General features: G+C 34.6%; 1 protein-coding gene across 4 annotated transcripts in view; it reads right to left on the reverse strand.

Annotated features, from left to right (window-relative positions):
* The window catches only part of GRIK2 (glutamate ionotropic receptor kainate type subunit 2), an 840,407-nt gene that overhangs the window by 73,432 nt on the left and 745,351 nt on the right, over nt 1-21,624 (reverse strand). The gene's annotated exons all lie outside the window — the stretch shown is intronic.

A 21,624-nucleotide genomic window follows, 5' to 3' on the forward strand; every position in this document is an offset into this window, starting at 1 on the left:
GTACAAAAAAGATCTTCATGACCCAGATAATCACGATGGTGTGATCACTCACCTAGAGCCAGATATCCTGGAATGTGAAGTCAAGTGGGCCTTAGAAAGCATCACTATGAACAAAGCTAGTTGAGGTGATGGAATTCCAGTTGAGCTATTTCAAATCCTAAAAATGATGCTGTGAAAGTGCTGCACTCAATATGCCAGCAAATCTTGAAAACTCAGCAGTGGCCACAGAACTGGAAAAGGTCAGTTTTCATTCCAATCCCTAAGAAAGGCAATGTCAAAGAATGCTCAAACTAACACACAATTGCACTCATCTCACACGCTGGAAAAGTAATGCTCAAAAATTCTCCTAGCCAGGTATTTTTAAAAGGAGTTCAAATATGAATAACAAATATGTCTGAAAGTAGTGCTTTTATCAGAGTTAAATCCAGGGCTGAAAGTAATTCAAGGTATTTGGAAGATTGGAAAATTCTACCACTGGCAATACTCATCAAAATAGCCCAGTGGTGAAGGAAACTGGGTTTCTAAGTAGTGATTCAATGCAATAAATCCACGAGCAAGACTTGCTAAATAAATGTAAACTGCACAGATCTGTAGGGGAGCATATCCAAGCAATAAAACAAACCACAAAGCCAGCTAAAGAAGTCTATCGCTCTGTGTCTGCTTTCTGAAGCAAGGACATTCTGATGAGAGCATAAGCAGATGCAAATTACAATGTCTAATCTTCAGCAATAATAACCTTTCTTGTCACTGATGAGGCTCCATTTTATATTGGAAATTATGAAAAATAGCACTGTCAAGTTAACATCTCAAGCGAATGAAAGTAACTTTGTGCAAATATGAAGATTGTCCTGCTGAAAGATTTCAGTAGAAACCGAATTTTTTGACATCTTTTGGCTATATACAAAAACTGAACAACTGGACCATGCTTATCAAATATAATGGAAAAGAAATAAACCTGATTGTAGTAGTTTTAAAAGATTATTTGCCACCATATGAAACATCTTGCCTTATTCACTTTGTTATCAAGCTTTTCCCTCCAACTATAATGGCCTCTTCTGACAGAAAATCTAATATAATATCAGAGAATAAGATAAAAGTAGTTTTGATTAAAAAATAATTTTTGAGATTAATTGTTTGTCCGTCGCTTCGTTTGCTATTATTTTCTCCCATTCCGAAGTCTGTCTTTTCACCTTGCTTATAGTTTCCTTTGTTGTGCAAAAGCTTTTAATTTTAATTAGGTCCCATTTGTTTATTTTTGCTTTTATTTCCAGTATTCTGGGAGGTGGGTCATAGAGGATCCTGCTGTGGTTTATGTCAGAGAGTGTTTTGCCTATGTTTTCTTCTAGGAGTTTTATAGTTTCTGGTCTTACATTTAGATCTTTAATCCATTTTGAGTTTGTTTTTGTGTACGGTGTTAGAAAGTGTTCTAGTTTCATTCTTTTACAAGTGGTTGACCAGTTTTTCCAGCATCACTTGTTAAAGAGATTGTCTTTTCTCCATTGTATATTCTTGCCTCCTTTGTCAAAGATAAGGTGTCCATAGGTGCGTGGATTTATCTCTGGGCTTTCTATTTTGATCCATTGATCTATATTTCTGTCCTTGTGCCAGTACCATACTGTCTTGATGACTGTGGCTTTGTAGTAGAGCCTGAAGTCAGGCAGGTTGATTTCTCCAGTTCCATTCTTCTTTCTCAAGATTGCTTGGCTATTCGAGGTTTTTTGTATTTCCATACAAATTATGAAATTATTTGTTCTAGTTTTCTGAAGAATACTGCCAAACTTCTCACTGACAGGATTATACAAGGTTTTAGAAATGGACTCAGTACAGTGAGAAATTTAGAATAACTCAAGAACTCAATTAATCAAGGAGTATTATGACATTACAGCAGAATTTCCAATAATAGTTGAAGGAAACAAAGCTGAAAAAATTTTGTTTAAATAGCTTACTACGGATTTTTCTCTAGTCTAATTCAGTGATGTTACATGGACACTATAGTTCTTATATTCTTCTTAAAATATCTCATTGTATTAATAACATATTATATATATTATATGAAACATATTATGAACTTATCTAAATAGGTGTATAAATTTTAAGCCAAAATAATTGGGATAATAGTTATGTTAATGTCTTGTTTTAAAACAAATATTTAAATTATTTCGTGAACAGACACATCCATAGATTCTTTATTCTTGCCCTGTGCTTTCCATTATAGATTTTCAGGAGCGATTTTCTCTAAGTTCTTTGGAAGGATTGTGTGTCCTTTACACACACACACCACAAACACACATGCACCCACACACATAGTCCTTTCAAATCTCACATATATCTTATACACATACACTGGGCTTTAATAAATTTGAACAAGCCTCAACCTCTGTCAAATTGTTCAACATTTGGAAATTGGTTTCTAAATGACTTATTTTGAAAGGATGCTGAGCAGCATTAATGCAGCCCACTATTTTCTATAAAAGAGTAACAATAATTATAACTTTCTAAACAAAATAGATCTTTGAAACTGGATGAAAGAGCCAAGATCATTAATGTCAAAAGTTCATTTCTGAAGAGAAATATGTGAATTACAAAATAAGCATCTATCAAAAAACACCATTTTCATACCACCAGTTTTAAAGTTATAAGATCAAAGAAAATTAGAAAAAGTTAGCTTAGTAGTCAGTTATTAATTTATGTAGGGAACACAGGTTAATGTCCCTTTAGCCTCTTGATGAAAGTGAAATAGGAGACTGAAAAAGTTGGCTTAAAGCTCAACATTCAGAAAACAAAGATCATGGCATCTGGTCCCATCACTTCATGGCAAATAGATGGGGAAACAGCGGAAACAGTGGCTGACTTTATTTGGGGGGGGGGGGCTCTAAAATCACTGCAGATGGTGACTAAAGCCATAGAATAAAAAGACGCTTACTCCTTGGAAGGAAAGTTATGACCAACCTAGACAGCATATTAAAAAGCAGAGACATTACTTTGCCAACAAAGGTCCGTCTAGTCAAGGCTATGGTTTTTCCAGTAGTCATGTATGGATGTGAGAGTTGGACGGTGAAGAAAGCTGAGCACTGAAGAACCAATGCTTTTGAACTGTGGTGTTGGAGAAGACTCTTGAGAGTCCCTTGGACTGCAAGGAGATCCAACCGGTGCATCCTAAAGGAGATCAGTCCTGGGTGTTCATTGGAAGGACTGATGTTGAAGCTGAAACTCCAATACTTTGGCCATTTGATGTGAAGAACTGACTCATTGAAAAAGACTCCGATGCCGGGAAAGATTGAAGGTGGGAGAAGACGGAGACGACAGATGATGAGATTGTTGGATGGCATCACCAACGCAATGGACGTGAGTTTGAGTAAAGTCCGGGAGTTGGTGATGGACAGGAATGCCTGGCGTGCTGCAGTCCATGGGGTCACAAAGAGTTGGACACGACTGAGCGACCAAACCGAATTGGAATTCTGTTTAATCAGAAAGAACCTCTCTTATTTCACTCAGTCTAATTCAGCTGTTACAAAGCATGTGACTCAATTTCCCCATTTTATCTGCTGGCTGGTATATCAAACTTGATTGGTTTAGATCTATCATGGGTCTATTTTCACATGTTGAAACATCTTAAAATTGTTTAGACAATATTTGGAGCCACTGATGGCTCATAAGTAGACTCCGCCTACAATGCAGCAGACCCCAGTTGGATCTCTGGGTCGGGAAGATCCACTAGAGAAAGAATTGGCAATCCACTCCAATATTCTTGCCTGGAGAATTTCATGGACAGAGGAGAGTGGCAGGCTACACTCGATGGTGTCGCAAAGAGGTCATGACTGAGCAACTAAAACTTTCACTTTTTTCAGGGTTTGTCATAGATAATTCAGTAATGTTTAAATAATAGATATAATGATAATAGTCTATCTCAATGTAGTTAAAATATTTATATAAGTTTTCTACCCTTTATGTCATTTAAAATAGATTATTATATAATTAATGGTCATAATCTAATATCTGATCAACATTGACAGCAAAATAACTTTGGTATAATCTAGTCATAAATAGACTAGACTATCGTTTTACCTGTTATTTAAACACTACTGAATTATCTATGACAAACCCTGAAAAAAAAAAGGGAAAGTTTTAGTTGCTCAGTCATGACCTCTTTGCGACACTATCGACTGTAGCAGTCTATTTCTGATTTTTTTCTTATTTCTCACTCAGCAATAGTTATGATAACCTTATGATTTATTGACACTATTAAGAGTGAAATAAGCCACAATAAATGACTGATTTAAGACATTAGATATTAGGTAAGACTTTCTTGGAGAAATTGGGGTATATTTTCATCCTAACTGTAATGAAAAAAGATGAAGAATTTTTGACCAAGAGTCCTGGATTTCATTGCTAGTTCATCATCTACTAGGGGAGGAATCTTAGGCAAATATGTTTATGGTAAAATTTCCCCTCTATAAATTTGAATTCTTTTCCTGCTGTGTAATTTTCAAGAGTACTGTGAAGATTTAACATATATTGAGTTCTTTCTATCTTCCAAAAAACCAAAAATGTATTTAAAACATTAGTTCATTTTTATCATGATTTTCTGTAATTCTGGAACATGAGAATATACTTATGGCTGATTCACTTCGAACAGCAGAAACCAACACAACATTATAAAGCAATTATCCTCCAATTAAAAGTTAAAACTACAAAAGCAAATAATTAAGGGTAGAAATGTTACTAAGTCCTAGCATGTGGGAAGCTCAAAAAGTGGGTGTTGTACCTGAGATCACTGACAGGTTGGGAATGATTATGGGCAAAAAGTCCAATTGGGACCACAATAATCCAGGTGGCTTAAGTGAACTAATTAGTGGCAATGTGAATATAGAGAATGGAACATTAGCTTAGTAGAATAAGAGTATATGTATGTGTGTGTGTATATATACATATATATATATATATATACATTATGGCTAATATGATTCAGACATATGCCAGTATCAATATATTCAATTACATTTATTTTCAAGGAAAACTACCTATAGATAAATAAATATGTTTCTATTTCTAAAGGAAAAGGGTCAGGAATTGTGGAAGTAATTTCAGTACAGAGCTATCTATTAAGCTTTAAGTAGCTACTTGCATGGGTACTAGTTTATTCTAGATTCCAGAAAATGCCTGAATTTATGCTACACTTATTAAAGCTACCTTTAATAAAGCTGTGAAGCACAGACCATATATATTTTATAATCCTTGAACCCTTTCTTGAAACGTACCTTATCAAATAAGCTTTGAATAAATAATTGAATTTAACAATAGCAAATATATTTGAAAAGAAATCCTGAGAAAAAATCGAAAATGCCTCAGCAAGAGAATTAACAAAGAACTGTTTGTATTATAAACAGCAAAATTTGTGTTTCTATTCCTGCTTCCTTCATCTTCCTCTTTTTCCTTGTCCTCCTTGTTTTTAAATGTAGTGTGGATTGTCTGATGGAGTCGATAGGGTTAGGGAAAGAAATTAATTGTTTCTCTCCCAGAATTTGTCAAAAAGGAAGTTAGAGACCTCTGAGGATACTATTTACAGAAGTATTTTTAAAGAATTATAAATATAAAACATACTTAATTATGGAAAGTATCTTATATCTCTAAATATATATATGCACTCATATCTACATATTGCATATCTGTAATATGAAATGATATCTAAATTATCTGTGCTAAATAAAACCTGCACACATTTTAAATCCTTTTTATAAAAAAGATACTATAATCATTCAAAGTAGCAAAATACACTCAGTAAAGCAACTTATATAATTTCATTTAATCTTCAGAATATTCCATTTATTTTTCTGTTGATAAAAACGTCTAGTTTGTCTGGACAGTTCAAACTGGAGTACTTCTTTTAAAAAGCTCTGCTGAGAAGTCATTAAAACTTGCCCACTGTGCTTCTGCAAACTGAATCTGATTTTGTGACCTTTTATGTTTCACTTTTAAAATTTCAATCTGCCTAAAATCACTAGCTTGGTTTTTCTTTTTGCCTTTACCAGAATCCTCTCTATTGACCTCAGCTTCTTTGACCCTCACCCACATACAAGATGATTAATGCTGAAGTGGAGATGCATAAAGCATTTGCTTTGACGGGCTCATTATCTTCCCTTTTTGCTATTTTTCTTTGAGTCCTTTCTGATATGCATGAATTCTTTGGAAATTGACAAGAGGCTTATGGTAATCTTACGCCCCCCTAAATAGGCTTTTATCTATGCCATTTCAAATGCTCCAGTAATATTAGAATGTATCATCCTTTTTACTTTGAGAACATAGAGCAATCTATTTATCCAAAAAAATCAAATAATAAGGAAGAGACTAATCTGAGGTCATGTAACTGTGTCTTTCCTTGGGAACAACATCATGAATCTCTGTGGAAAAGCTGTTTATGGCTGATTTCTGAAACTAGCTGATCTGATCCTGTGCATCTACTTCTTTTTCTAAAACTCCTAATTTCTTAGTTAACATAAAAAATAACTTTATTGATTACATGGATATCTGCACAAAAATAAGAAATTTTCAGTTATTGCAAATGTATGAATCTTACATACAGTAATACAACGCTAAATGACTTCATTGCAAAAAAATTTCTACCATTTCTACAGATTCAAAGGCAGTATAATTTCTATTAATAAATGTAAAATTATATGTTTGTATGTACATGTATCCTCTTTTTCTTCAATTATATAGTTGGTGTTTAACATGTGCATAAATACTCCCAGAAATTAGATTACAATATTGATTAAACTAGTCTGACTCTCTGATACATGATATATAACTTGATATTTCTTATTCTGTAAGTGCAAACTGATATAATTATTAAAGAAATATGAGGAGAACATAGAGGTTTTAAGGTCGGTTATAAATAATGTTTACAGAGCTTTGTCTATTACTTCCAGCAATAATGACAGAATCAGACATACAGAATTTATTTTTATTATCACTAATCCAAGCGCCAAAAAGTATAATTATGAATATAAAAACATTTTTTAGATTTCTATTTCTCAGAGAATTGATTTGACATTAAATAGAAAACCATGAATAATTACGATGGCATTTGCTGTATATTTCTTAATTTCCTTGAATTTTCCATTGGTCCATTAAGTAGATAAAATAAATATATTATCCTTTTGAGTATTGTATTTTAGTTCACTAATATAGAAATCTGGGCTCAAAAGCAGCTATATATCAAAGTCCTCTAACATTGTCATGAAGTGATTAATATTTTCATTATTTTTATTCTTTATAAAATAAAAAAAGCAATGAGTAGCAAGCTTTAGGAAACCACAGTAAATAAGATTTGGGGCTTTGGAGTCAGATACCCTAGCTTCAAACTATTTGCTTGTTGTTGGGTGAATTACTAAATTTCTCCAAGCTTTAGTTCCTTCATCTATGAAATGAGAATGAAGAACTAAGGAATATATATTATCCATTAGGCATTCTGCATGGTACCTGGCACATGGGAAATACTCAGTAAAGAGCCCTTTCAATAATCATTGACTAAGGACTTCTCTGGCAGTCCAGTGGTTAAAACTTAGCCTTCCAGTGCAAGGAGTGTGGGTTTGATCCCTGGTCAGGGAGCTAAGATCCCACATGCTTCATGGCCAAAAAGAAACTAAGCATAGAACAGAAGCAATAGTAACAAATTCAATAAAGATTTTAAGAATGGTCCACATCAAAAAAATCTTAACAACAAACATTGACTACTGAGATTCATTATCACCAATGGCTAGAGTGGGACTCCACAGAGAGGAAGAATGCAGTCAAAATTCTTATTTTTGGCAATATTATTCTAGCATGCACCAACAAAAGCAGTTTTTAGAATGGTGGTTTACACTTTAGCATATGCATCTCACACCTGCAGGAGCTTCAGTGAAACATTTTATTGAATGTGGAGCTAATTATTTTTGTTTAATTTATTACTTGCTATAGGGCATTTGGTGTGATTATTTACCATTAAAATGAATGAACACTGTATTTAAAAACCTTCCATTTTATAATTTATTCCCTAAACTAGATAGACCTAGAAAAGAATTAAGAAATTAATTTCAGTGAAACATGTATCCCTACATGATGGGTATTTTTCAATAGTCATTTACTTAAATTGGGCCTGAAGAAAATAATATTATTTCCTGAATAATATACTAAGATTTTATTGAAAATTTGGAGTAGACTTACAAATCCCCTCTTTAGCTGTTATTTACTCAAATTAGGATAAGACTTTTGAAGCAATTTCTCTTCATAAAGCCATCTGAAATGACATGCTTACATTCATATCATTTTCTAAGTCTGTATGTACAAATCTTCCATTTCCTCTCAGAGATATTCAAACTTTAAAATGTGTTTAGTATCATTTGTTAGAGTTACAAATGATCAAATTCATTGATTATTTTCAGAGGAATGAAGTATTAAGTGGGAATTTGAGTTAGAAAATGAACAATTAGAGCATACAGTAGTTTGAACTGATGGTCTCAGCTCAAATCTTAGCTTTGACAGTTTATATCTGCATTTTCATCAAGTTCTTAAATTTTGTAGATTTTAAATTCCTTGCTTTTATATGTGGAAAATAAGAGCATCAATATCAGGGCCTGTTTGTAATAATTATATGAAAAATATCATGAAAAGGGCCTATCATCATATATATTCAGTATAGAGTGAATGCATATTAAGTTACTGCAGTCATGTCCGACTCTTTGTGACCCCATGGACAGTAGCCTGCCAGGCTCCTCTGCCCATGAGATTCTCCAGGCAAAAATACTGGAGGGGGTTGCCATGCCCTCCTCCAGGGGATCTCCCTAACCCAGGGATCAATCCCACATCTCTATGTCTCCTGCATTGGCAGGCAAGTTCTTTACCACTAGTGCCACATACTCATTAGGTAATATTACCAGTGTGGCAGAAAAAATCATCCCTACAAATAAGAGGCAATTCACATGTTGGTGACTCCTTACAAGTGAAAATATTGTAATTAATTAATGTATTATTTATTAATTGTATTATAATTAATTAAATTAATGAAAAGAAAGGTAATAGTTTCCTGTTACAAAGAAATACAGAGTAGAATAAATACCTATATATTTAGGAGAATGTTACTGGAAGATGCCTTATTTCTTTGAATCTACCTCATATTTCCTCTAATGACCTAAGAGGAGTCATGAATTAAATTCCCAGTCTGTTGTAATCAAATTTTTAGTGAATGTCTGTTTCTAGAATCTAATAATCCAAAATAACAAAAGTACTTTTAAAAAAAAATCATGGCTCCCACTAAGGAAATAATGACACTGAAATTTATTGTGTATCAATGAGCAGCCTGACCCTCTATTAAGCGTGTTTTTTAACTCCCAGGTATAAATAATCCTGCAAGGTAGAATTTATTAAGCTCCATGATGTATTGAGGAAACTGAGGTTCAGGTGAGAGTTTTTTCCCAGGTAGGATAAGTGATAAACAAAGGCTTGTGAGTTCTTATGAAATAAAATGTTACTTACTTAAGATAATTGAATTTTCTTATTTGAACAAAGCCATTGCTAACCCCAAATTTATTAGCTAACTAATTTTTCTAACTCAGAATTCATTTGCTTTCTTCTCCCAAATGAATTGACTAGAAGTGATATGAAATAAAAATGCCCTAAGTGATATGAGGAGTTAAAAAATCTGATGTTCTATTCAAGCATGCGTGTCTTAATCCATGACATACATAACACACTCAAAGACTCAATTAACAAATGTCTTTGATAAGGCAAGAATCTGAAAACATCAAAACCACTGTGAAGTATTCTTGTAGAAAAAGCTTTGAGGTGTGAGGTGTGCAACAGAAGGGGACTGTTTGCAAGGACATCCAAAAATAATTAACAAGCTCCTTAAGGTTCTTTTATAAAAACATAAAAAGTCAATGTACTTTGATTTCAAAATTGGGACTAAAAAAATGCATGGTATTTATTCAGTTCAGTATCTGATTTTATTGATATTTAACATGCAGATTATCAGTTTATAGATGGTAATTAAGTTTCTCTTCAGATCATCAGCAACGTATTAGCATAGGTTTTAATTGAAGTTTAAGATTCGTTCTTTTCAAGTCATTTGGTTGTATCTGTAATGTGATTTGGGGTTCCTAGGTGGCTCATTGGTAAAGAATCTGCCCGCCAATGGGTTTGATCCCTTGGTCAGGAAGATCCTCTGGAAAAGGTAATGGCAACCCACTCCAATATTCTTTCCTGGAAAAATCTCATGGACAGAGGAGCCTGGCAGGCTATGGCCCATGGGGTCGCAAATGAGTCGGACACTACTTAGAGACTAAACAGCAACAACAAAGTAACATGCATTAGCTATATATTCTAGGTGCTTACAAGAATTAACTCATTATAACCCTACACATGTGCATGTTCAACTGTGACTTTTTGCAACCCTATGGACAATAGCCCACCAGGCTCCTCTGTCTACGGGATTTTCCAGGCAAGAATACTAGAATTGGGTTGCCGTTTTCTATTTCAGGGGATCTTTCTGACCCAGGGATTAAAACTATGTCTCCTGCATTTACAGGAAGATTTTTTTTACCACTGTGCCACCTGCGAAGTCCTATAACACTATGAGGTGAGTACTTTTATTACGCCTCAGTTACAGAGCATTAAGTAACTTGTCCAAGGTCAAACAACTAGTAAGTGGTGGAACTGGGATGCCAATTGACAGTAGAGCCCCAACACCTAAATTATTTGTCATTACATTACTTTGCAATCTCTTTGGCAATCTTCAACCTCAATCTGCAATCTCTCATAGTGCAGATTAGACTTAAAAATAACTGCAAACATATCATCTAATACAAACTATTATAATATTGCATATATCTCACTGGTGAAATACTACATACTATAGATCCAGATGTTAGAATGCTCATAAGATAAATTATCTCAAACTTCAATTTTTAGTCACATGATTAACTCTTTCAAGTAATAATAGTGTGAAGCAATATATCATTAATATATACAGTGTCATTATGCTCAAGTTTTATAAATCATCCACAAAACATATGCACATACACATAGACCTAACACTGGCATAATCTCTGAGGTTGTCAGTTTCCACAACACTTAGCTATTTGAAGCAGTAGCTGAAGGAGAAAGAAGGCAGTTTTACGATCTGATAAAAACAAAGTGTAAAGAGAATATGTTCTTTAGATAGTTTCCAAGGTAACTAGTTATGGCCTTGCATCTATAAATTGGGGTACAGAGAATTTTAAGCCCAAGAAGAAAAAGGAATTAATGCTACCATTTCATAGAAATGAAAGTGAATCAAACAACAGATTAAGCCTGTAGAAAACAGACATCAAGAAATTACAGAAAAAATATTTACATTGACTATATATGTACAACATAATGTACATTATAAATCTATACTGATTAGAACTTAGAAAAATGAATATATTAAAATGTAAATCTATAAGTATAATTTGATCATTATAAATATACTTATGCAGTTAAATATACTATATATTATTACTTTTACATTTTATTATGCTAATAATGAATATATATCTAATAACTATAACACAGGAAGCTAGTGGTGTTTAATATGAATTCATTAATAGGATTTAGGATATAATTAATCCCATATGTCTTATATTAAGTATCAAATACCTAATAGGAATTTAATAAGCAATTACACTTTCATTACATTTATATACAAGCCAAACTTGCTATTAAAAATTGTCAAAGATCCATCTTCATTATTCTTAAAGTTTACATATAATAGAAATTACTAAGTCAAAAGTATGTGATTATTTTGGAGGAATTATTATTAATTACTGGAGGAGTAATCATTAATAAAGGAGTACCACTTATCTGTTTTTATTTTGTTTCCTCACCATTAGAATTCCATTTGCTATGATTATAAAGAGTAGACCTAATATACAGCCACTCTGAATGTAGACATCTGTCTTCACAATGTCTTATATAAAAGTGGTTCCCAAAATTAGTATAGAGTAACAATATACATCTCATGTAGTGATAAGCATACTATCGTTCTTAAACTAAAAATGGCTTTTACATGTTTTCGTATATGCAATAGATTTTTTTTTACAGATTCATTTATTCAACCAATAAGCATTGGCACTGTTTCAATCATGAATTGTAACAGAATGATTCTTTGCTAATAGTCTGGTAGAATATCATATTCAGGTCTAGATATAATACTCTTCCACAGCCTCACCAGCTCATACAGGGAAGTGAATTACCAATGAATCTAAACAAGAGAGAACAAACAGGCATATATGCTCAAGCATGTCTGATAGAAAAAGCAAATAAACCTCAAAAATTTTCATCAGGACATCATTTAAAACACTTATGACTCCTTATGACTTATATATCTCCTTATGACTATCAAGGCTAGTGTGATGACAAAAGAAAGCTGTCAAGTTCAAATGATGCAGAAAACATGAAAACTGACTAATGTGTGGTTTGTTCAGGTAAAGTATCCAGTCAAACCATATACATTCACCAAATGTTAAGTCACTCTTCTCATTTTGAGTATGAGGTGTAACTCTCACACATACAGTAAAATATAATGCAAGTAAAATTAAAATCATATTTTAAATATAAATCTCTATTATAAATTCTGAGTTCTGTATTCCTTTGTCAATTGGAGAAATAAAAAGCAAGGTTTCATTTTTTGAATTCATAATTGTATCCCACTAAAATAAAATGATCTTATTCATGAGTGCTCTGAAAAAGAATCAAATGGCATTTAAATCATATCAGAAGTACATTTAGTTCAATTTAATTGCTAATTTGTAAGATTGAAATCCAGACATTGAGATAAAAGTGCATAAATTCATATTCATATGCAGTTCCTCATAGTATAAAATGCATATGACATGAACCTTATCAGAGAGACACATGTTTCTCAATAGCATGAGTGTAAAATATGCAAGAGTTTATATTACATCTTTTCAATTTTTGGACAGAAAGTATAAGATGTAATTATATAATGGAGGCAAAAATACTACATACACCATACACTTTGATATAAATTAAGATCCTAACACATGTGTACCTTAGCACTGCCTTTCTTTTCATTTTCCATTCTATTTCATTACTATTTTCTTTTCCCCCTTTCTTCTACACTCTTCTATTACAATGGATGCTCTCTTCATTGATTCTAAGAACTTTTTTTAAGTTCATCCTGGGCTATCACTTTGCATTCACATTTTTGGACATCCAATGATAACTTTTGGCTTCACTTATTAAGGTATAAGAATATTGTGCATATTATAGTCCTGGAGTTTGGCTAATGGAAATGAGTCTCATTTATTGACTGCTTTTTGAGCGTAGCTAGCATCCATGTTTCCAGAATAAGATCCAAAACATGTTCATATATATCAGAAGGCAATCAATCTCCAAAATTCATGAAAGATTTCACATTCTATTCAAAGAAGATGCAAAAAGCCAGAATGTGACTAAGAGAGATGTGGAGTTACTTCTCTAGACTGCTGGAAGGAGTTAGGGACTTTATCATTTTATTGGACCTGAAATATTAAAGAGCGTGGTGGCTTTTCAGATAAACGGTTCATTATAATAAATTAACAAAATTTCTTCTAACAATGTAACAATGTCTAATCTGGAATACAGCAGAAAAGCAGTCCTCGAGGACAAAATACTGGATGATAGGAAGTCTCAAATTCACTTCAAACCTACCACTGCTGATTATCTAGGTCTGGTACAATTGACTTCACTTGCTTATTATCTGACTAGTCACTGAGTTTGGTGACTTCTACCTCACAAGAATATATTTTTCATCATATTCTAAAGAGTCCTTGGGTTTCATAGATATCTCTTATGTTTCTGGAGAGGGAGAAAGCGTATGGAGAGGGTGGAAACTATGGGACACTGAAGAGCTCAACTTTCATACATTTTCTACATTAGAGAGTATGCTACTTTATTTGAAAAAAACACATTGTTTACATCAAGAAAAAAAAGATGCTTTAAAACCACTCTTCTAAAAATGTAGTTTAACTTCATTATTGGGGTATGACTTCTAGATTGGCTTCTGGAAAATAATCTTATTGCTTCCAAAATAATCCAAAATAATCTTCTTGCTTCCAAAACTAATTCTCATTGAATTGATTTCAAAATGGAGTTGCCTTTGACGAATCTCATTACAGAGCAGATGGTGTTAAAAGTGAAAATATGCATGTGTGTGTATGTGTTTGATGTGCTTTCATGTGTACAAAACACAAAGATATCTGTGATTCTACTAGATTAATTGTTTCAGTTTAACTATTTCTAGATAACTGCTGAGCAATATTTCAACACTGGAAGTATCCTTTAAGATTCACTGAGATCCAGAGAAAATAAATGAATATGGGTTCCAATGTTCCAGTCAAGAGGAAAGCTATTAAAGACACATTTTGTGGGGGATAGTTCTTTGCTGGCCAGGCACTACCTCACACAGAAGAATGGGAAATTAGTACCCCTTGTCCTCTGTGTTAGGATGCAGCCAAAGAGTACATCTCATTTCATACATTAACAAATGACTTTTCCACTGGGGATGGTAAACTCTCCAGTTTAAAGTTAACAGATTATCACTTAAAACTAAAGATGAGCCAAAGCTCTGTGATCCCTGTTCTGTTTTTTCCCCAATATATAAATACCTGTCAAATTAATAATTTAAAAATATTTGAGAAATTTTGGTAATTTTACTCATTTGAAATCTGACTATTTTATCTAACTTATGAAAGGTTACTTTCCTGTAGCTGTGCTACACATAGAACAAATAAGATTTTTCTTTGAAAAATCCCAGTTTTGTTCTATGAAAATATTTAATTTGATTTCATTTCATTCAGAATAAATGACAAAAGATGGCCATGTTATGAGCGATATAACAAACAAGCCTTCTGAATTTTTAAAAACTATGGTTATTCTCAAGTTGATATTCTGAAAATAAAACAGACATTTGGATTTCAGACATATGAAACCTAAGTTTTTCAAAAAAAATCAACAAACTTAATTTAAGGAATTGCAGGTAAATAATCATTATGCTTTCCTAAGAGGGCATTATTCAACACAACCTGTTCTCTTGGAGATTGATAGGAAAATGTAGGGTACTGTCAGGTGAAAAAATTTTAATTTGTTTTAGCCCTGCTTTATATGAAATGAAAGAGTGATTTCAAGTAACTTTATCACCAAGTGAAATATTTTGATCATTAACTCAACAATTATGTTAATATGCAAGATAGTAATAATTTAAGCCAGTGTCTTGTAATATTAGAAATTCAATAATACTGAATTGCATTGACAGACACATATTAGTGCACAAGTGTGTTAATCAGTAGAGAGATACCCTAGGTTTACAGTTGCACTAGAAAATTTTGATGGATACTCTAAAAGAAGATGATGAGAAAATGACAATTAGAGACACAGCAGCAGTTCACACTGAACTGTCTACCCAAGGTTGATGCAGAGGCTTGAAATATTGAAAGTAATGTGCAAAAATAACCTTGATTTTCTATAGTTAATTTTGATCTGAGTTTGAGTTTCCTATGAAAACCAACCAAAAGACAACTGCTAATTAACTTTGTCAAGTTTGTTCTATTCAGATTAAAACCATAACTTTAGTGTATATGGGCTTCCCAGGTGGCTCAGTGGTAAAGAATCTGCCTGCCAATGAAGGAGATGCAGAAGACGGGGGTTCTATCCTGGGTCGGGAAGATCCCCAGGAGAAGTGAATGACAACCCACTCCAGTATTCTTGCCTGGAAATTCCATTAACAGAGAAGCCTGATGGACTACAGTCAATGAGGTCACAGACTTGACACAACTGAGCGACTGAGCATGTAAGGCTATAAAAGTGGAAATGTTAGTCGCTTAGTTGTGACTAAGCAACTTTGGGACCCCATGGACTCTAGCCCGCCAGGCTCCTCTGTCAATGGAATTTTCCAGGAAAGTAGATTTAAGGGATTATATCTGATAGAGTGCCTGAAGAAATATGGACAGAGGTTTGTGACATTGTACAGGAGGCAGTGATCAAGACCATCTCCAAGAAAAAGAAATGCAAAAAGGCAAAATGGTTGCCTGAGGAGGCCTTACAAATAGCTGAGAAAAGAAGAGAAGCTAAAGGCAAAGGAGAAAATGAAAGATACACCCACTGGAATGCAGAGTTCCAAAGCATAGCAAGGAGAGATGAGAAAGCCTTTCTCAGTGAGCAATGTAAAGAAATAAAGGAAAATAATACAATGGAAAAGACTAGAGATCTCTTCAAGAAAATTAGACATACCAATGCAACATTTCATGCATACATGGGCACAATAAAGGACAGAAATGGTATGGACCTAACAGAAGAAAAAGATATTAAGATGAGGTGGCAAGAATACACAGAAGAACTATACAGAAAAGATCTTCATGACACAGATAACCACGATGTGTGATCACTCACCTAGAGCCAGACATCCTGGGATGTGAAGTCAAGTGGGCCTTAGGAAGCATCGCTATGAACAAAGCTAGTGGAGGTGATGGAATTGCAGTTGAGCTTTTTCAAATCCTAAAAGATGATGCTGTGAAAGTGCTGCACTCAATATGCCAGTAAATCTGGAAAACTCAGCAGTGACCACAGGACTGGAAAAGATCTGTTTTCTTTCCAATCCCAAAGAAAGGCAATGCTAAAGAAGGCTCAAACTAACACACAATTGCACTCATCTCACACGCTAGCAGAATAATGCTCAAAATTCTCCAAGCAATGCTTCAATAGTATATGAATCTTGAACTTCCAGATGTTCAAGCTGGATTTAGAAAGGGTAGAGGAATCAGAGATAAAATTGCCAAAATCTGTTGGACCATAGAAAAAGCAAGAGAGTTCCAGAAAAACATCAACTTCTGATTTATTGACTATGCCAAAGCCTTTGACTGTGTGGATCACAACAAACTGTGGAAAATTCTTAAAGAGATGCAAACACCAGACCACTAGACCTGCCTCCTGAGAAATCTGCATGCAGGTTAAGAAGCAACAGTTAGAACTGGACGTGGAACAACAGACTGGTTCCAAATCGGGAAAGGAGTACATCAAGGCTGTATACTGTCACCCTGCTTATTTAACTCCTATGCAGGGTATATCATGAGAAATGGTGGACTGGATGAAGCACAACCTGGAATCAAGATTGCTCAGAGGTATCAATAACCTCAGATACGCAGATGAAACCACACTTATGGCAGAAAGTGAAGAAAAACTAAAGAGCCTCTTGATCAAAGTAAAAGAGGAGAGTGAAAAAGTAGGCTTAACCCAACATTCAGAAAACAAAGATCATGGCATCCGGTCTCATCACTTCATGCAAATAGAAGGGGAAACAATGGAAACAGTGGGTGACTTTATTTTTCTGGGCTCCAAAATCACTGCAGATGGTGACTGCAGCCATGAGATTAAAAGACACTTGCTCCTTGGCAGAAAAGCTATGACAAACCTAGATAGCTTATTGAAAAGCAGAGACATTACTTTGCCAACAAAGGTCCATCTAGTCAAAGCTATGGTTTTTCCAGTAGTTATGTATGGACGTGAGTTGGAATATAAATAAAGCTGAGCACTGAAGAATTGATGCTTTTGAACTGTGGTGTTGGAAAAGACTCTTGAGAATCCCTTGGACAGCAAGGAGATCCAACGAGTCCATCCTAAAGGAAATCAGTCCTAAATATTCATTGGAAGGAGTGATGCTGAAGCTGAAACTCCAATACTTTGGCCACCTGGTGTGAAGAAGTGACCCATTTGAAAAGACCCTGATGCTGGCAAAGATTGAAGGTGGGAAGGTAAGGGGATAACAGAGGATGAGCTGGTTTGATGGCATCACCGACTCTATGGACATGAGTTTGAATAAGCTCCAGAGTTGGTGATGGACAGGGCAGCCTGATGTGCTGCAGTCCATGAAGTTGCAAAGAGTTGGACACGACTGAGCAACTGAACTGAACTGATGCAAATTTGGGACCCCATGGACTCTAGCCCGCCAGGCTCCTCTATCCATGGAATTCTCCAGGCAAAAATACTGGAGTGGGTCACTCCTCCTTTCTCCAGGGGATCTTCCTAACCCAGGGATCAAACAGAGTTCTCCTGCTTTGCATGCAGATTCTTTACTGTCTGATCCTGCATATATTAAACCAATTAAAATTTCAAGCTTTCTGTTTGCAAGATGGCCATAATTGTCCAGTGGAACAGTTTTGAGACTGAAGAGTGTGTACTAAAGCAATTAAAAGACTAAATTCATTTAAACAGGTGGGACTATCCTTGGAAAACTCGGTATTTGACTCTATCTTTTAGAGGCATTTTTTTCTTTTCAAGGAAACTTCCCTCTTCATTCTTTGTTCCAAAACCAGCATCTGAGTGAAGAAAGACATAGATTTATCTTTATAGACATAGAGTTAGGGGTCTGGTTCTCATGCTGACTCTAGGTTCTTACATGTCACTGCTGAGATGCCATTCATTTTATAAGGTCATCAACATCTTAAAGGTATGTGCAAATGGTGCCATATGGATCTTTTGGAGCATTTTGCTGTATGTAGTCTGCATTTTTTGTCTATTCTAGGCACCTTTTATCCCTGTAGCTGATTCCTGTACACAACACAGGGGGTGATGATAGCAGTTAATGATAAGAAAATGGTCATGGCTTTTTCATTTCCATTCTTGCCCTTTTCAAGTTTCACTTCCCAAGACGTACTTTTCTCCTCCCTGCCTTAAATCACGTCTGCAACTTATATGAGACTAAAGAGAAGCCACCCTTTAACTTACCTTTCTTCACATTTAGATTAAATGGATGATTATTCAGTCTACCATTCATGATCTTATATGTATGGTACAGTGACCATAAATGCAAACATCATGGTGTTGTAGCCTAACACCACACATTTCATTTTTACCTATAGGGTGGCACTAGTGGTAAAGAACCTGCATGCCAGTGTAGGAAATGTAAGAGACAGAGGTTCAATCCCTGGGTTGGAAAGATCCCCTGGAGGAGGGCATGGCAATCTGCTCCAATATACTTGCCTGGAGAATCTCAAGGACAAAGGCAACCATTGAGAACCATTTAGAAAACAGAGTCATTAGAGAAAGACACAGAAGAATGACATGAGATTTATTTTCACCCTAAGAGAGTGGGCCCAAGTTATCTGAACAGGCAAGGTTAAGGATCAAAAAGACCAGTCACCAATCCTTTGTGCTGAACTATGATACAAATTAATTATAAATGGGTATTCCTAACTCCATCACAAATTCTAGTATTCCAGTTGCCTTTTGTTCTTTCAATTCGGTTTGAAATTGGGGGTGTGAAAATACACTGCCTGGGGAAAACTAAGCATTCAATAAATATTTGCTTCCATATTTTCTATATTTCTTTGCTTCCATCCATCTATCCACCCAAGCATTCACCCGACTATCCTCCTAGTTTTGATGCCTATCTCATTCTCACTAACCATACAAATCTGTCTTCTATATGCTCACCTAAGAAAACCAAGACCATTTAAGTGAATTCTATTTTCTCATTTCCATTTCAAAATGCTTTTTAGCCTCTACTTTTCTTCTCTTTCCATTTCATCCCAGAGGAAGAAGAATTTTCTTTTCCACTGTTCTTTTTTGGAAATTTTTATTCAAGGCATTGCTTAAATGATAACTCCACTGTAAATTTACTGCCATATCCCTTCTTTCTTGACTTTCCATGACAGAATGAATCATCATTTCTTTGAACTCCTAAAGAATTCTGAGTGTATTATCATTATAGTAACTTCTCCTCTGTCATTGTATGTTAATCTAAAAGGCTGAACACCTCTACTACACTGCAAAAACTTTGAAGTCAAGGATCATTTATTTATTTAAATTGACTATTAGTGTCTAGTAGACTTTGAACATTAAAAATGCTCAGTTGATGTTTTTTGAGCTGAATGATGTTGATGATGTAGATAATGTACCATAAGATCTTCTAACCTTCTATATCCCTGTACCTCCAAATGAATGCCTGGGCTAGTCTTTCACAGGTATCTAAGATGTTAAACTTTAGTGAATCTGTTGTATAGAAAGTATTTTTCTTAGATAAGAATATAAGTTAAGAAATATATCAGGATTTTCTGGCAATGTTGATATTATAAAAACAAAATTCTAAGTCCATGATGCTAAGAAAAGAGAGATATATTAATAAAGTTGAAACAAACAAAATAAAGCAAAGTAGAGAGGGTGGATTGGTTGATTCCACCAGACTGGTTGAGTCTGCATCAGGAATCAGGCAGGGATGGCTGAGAATTCAGCTTATGTTGTAAATGGAACACAAGTGTTACAGGCAAAGTGGAAAAATGGAGCTTGGTTTGCTGTTTGGCATGATAGATTAAGGTGTAATTCTATTGCCTAATGGAGAATGAAATGGCAATCCACTCCAGTATTCTTGCCTGGAGAATCCCATGGACGGAGGACCCTGGTAGGCTGCAGTCCATGGGGTCGCTAAGAGTCGGACATGACTGAGCGACTTCACTTTCACTTTTCACTTTCATGCATTGGAGAAGGAAATGGCAATCCACTCCAGTGTTCTTGCCTGGAGAATCCCAGGGATGGAGGAGCCTGGTAGGCTGCCATCTATGGGGTCACACAGAGTCGGACACGACTGAAGTGATTTAGCAGCAGCTGCAGCTATTGCCTAAAGGGTATGGTTTATAGAAAGCTACCTGATTAAGGAATCAAGAAGATGTAGAGACAACCAGTTGACCAGAAACTAAGCCAAACTACCTGTCCTTAAAAAATGAGAGGGTCATGATGAATTTGCTGCTTCTAGTCTTTTACTTTTTCAAAGACAATTTTAATTTATTTATTATATGCTCTGTGTTATGGACTGAATGTATATGTCCCTGCAAAATTCATGTATTGAAACGTTAACCCCCAAAGTGATGGTATTTGGAAGTAAGGTCTTTGTGAGGCAATTAGTTTTAAGTGGTGCTAGTGGTAAAGAATCCATCTGCCAAGGCAGGAGATGCAAGAGATTCGGGATTCATGTCAATGTATGGCAGAAACTATTACAATATTGTAAAGTAGTTAGCCTCCAACTAAAATAAAAAAAAAAAAATAAATGCACAATGAAGGAAGATTTTTAAAGTATTATTCAAAATCTGAAAAAAAAAAAAAAAAAAAAAGATTCGGGTTCAATCCCTGGATCAGGAAGATCTCCTAGAGTAGGAAATGACAACCCACTCCAGTATTCTTGCCTGGAATTCCATCTCTATTTCTCTTTTCTATGTTAGGACATAGAAAGAAGGTAGACATCTGCAAGCCAAGAAGACAGTTCTTACCTAGAACTGAACTGGCCAGTAGTTTGATTGAGGACCTAGCCTCCAGAATTGTGAGAAATAAATAACTGTTGTTTAAGTCATCCATTTATGATATTTTGTTAAGGTACTCTTTCTACTTTCTTTTAACTAAGGCAAATCTTTTAAACAATTCCAGGTAGCATTACAGTTATTTCAGAGGAACAAGAGTAAACTGTATAGAGAAATGATAGATCTTTTTTATACACTTAGAAAAACAAATGGGGTAAATTCAGAAATCCTGATATTATATAAGCACACATATCATATCTTTCAAAAAGTTATACTGACCAAAGCA

Source organism: Giraffa tippelskirchi, chromosome 9 (assembly GCF_054371585.1).
Source record: "Giraffa tippelskirchi isolate mGirTip1 chromosome 9, T2T-mGirTip1v1.2.pri, whole genome shotgun sequence".
NCBI lineage: Eukaryota > Metazoa > Chordata > Mammalia > Artiodactyla > Giraffidae > Giraffa > Giraffa tippelskirchi.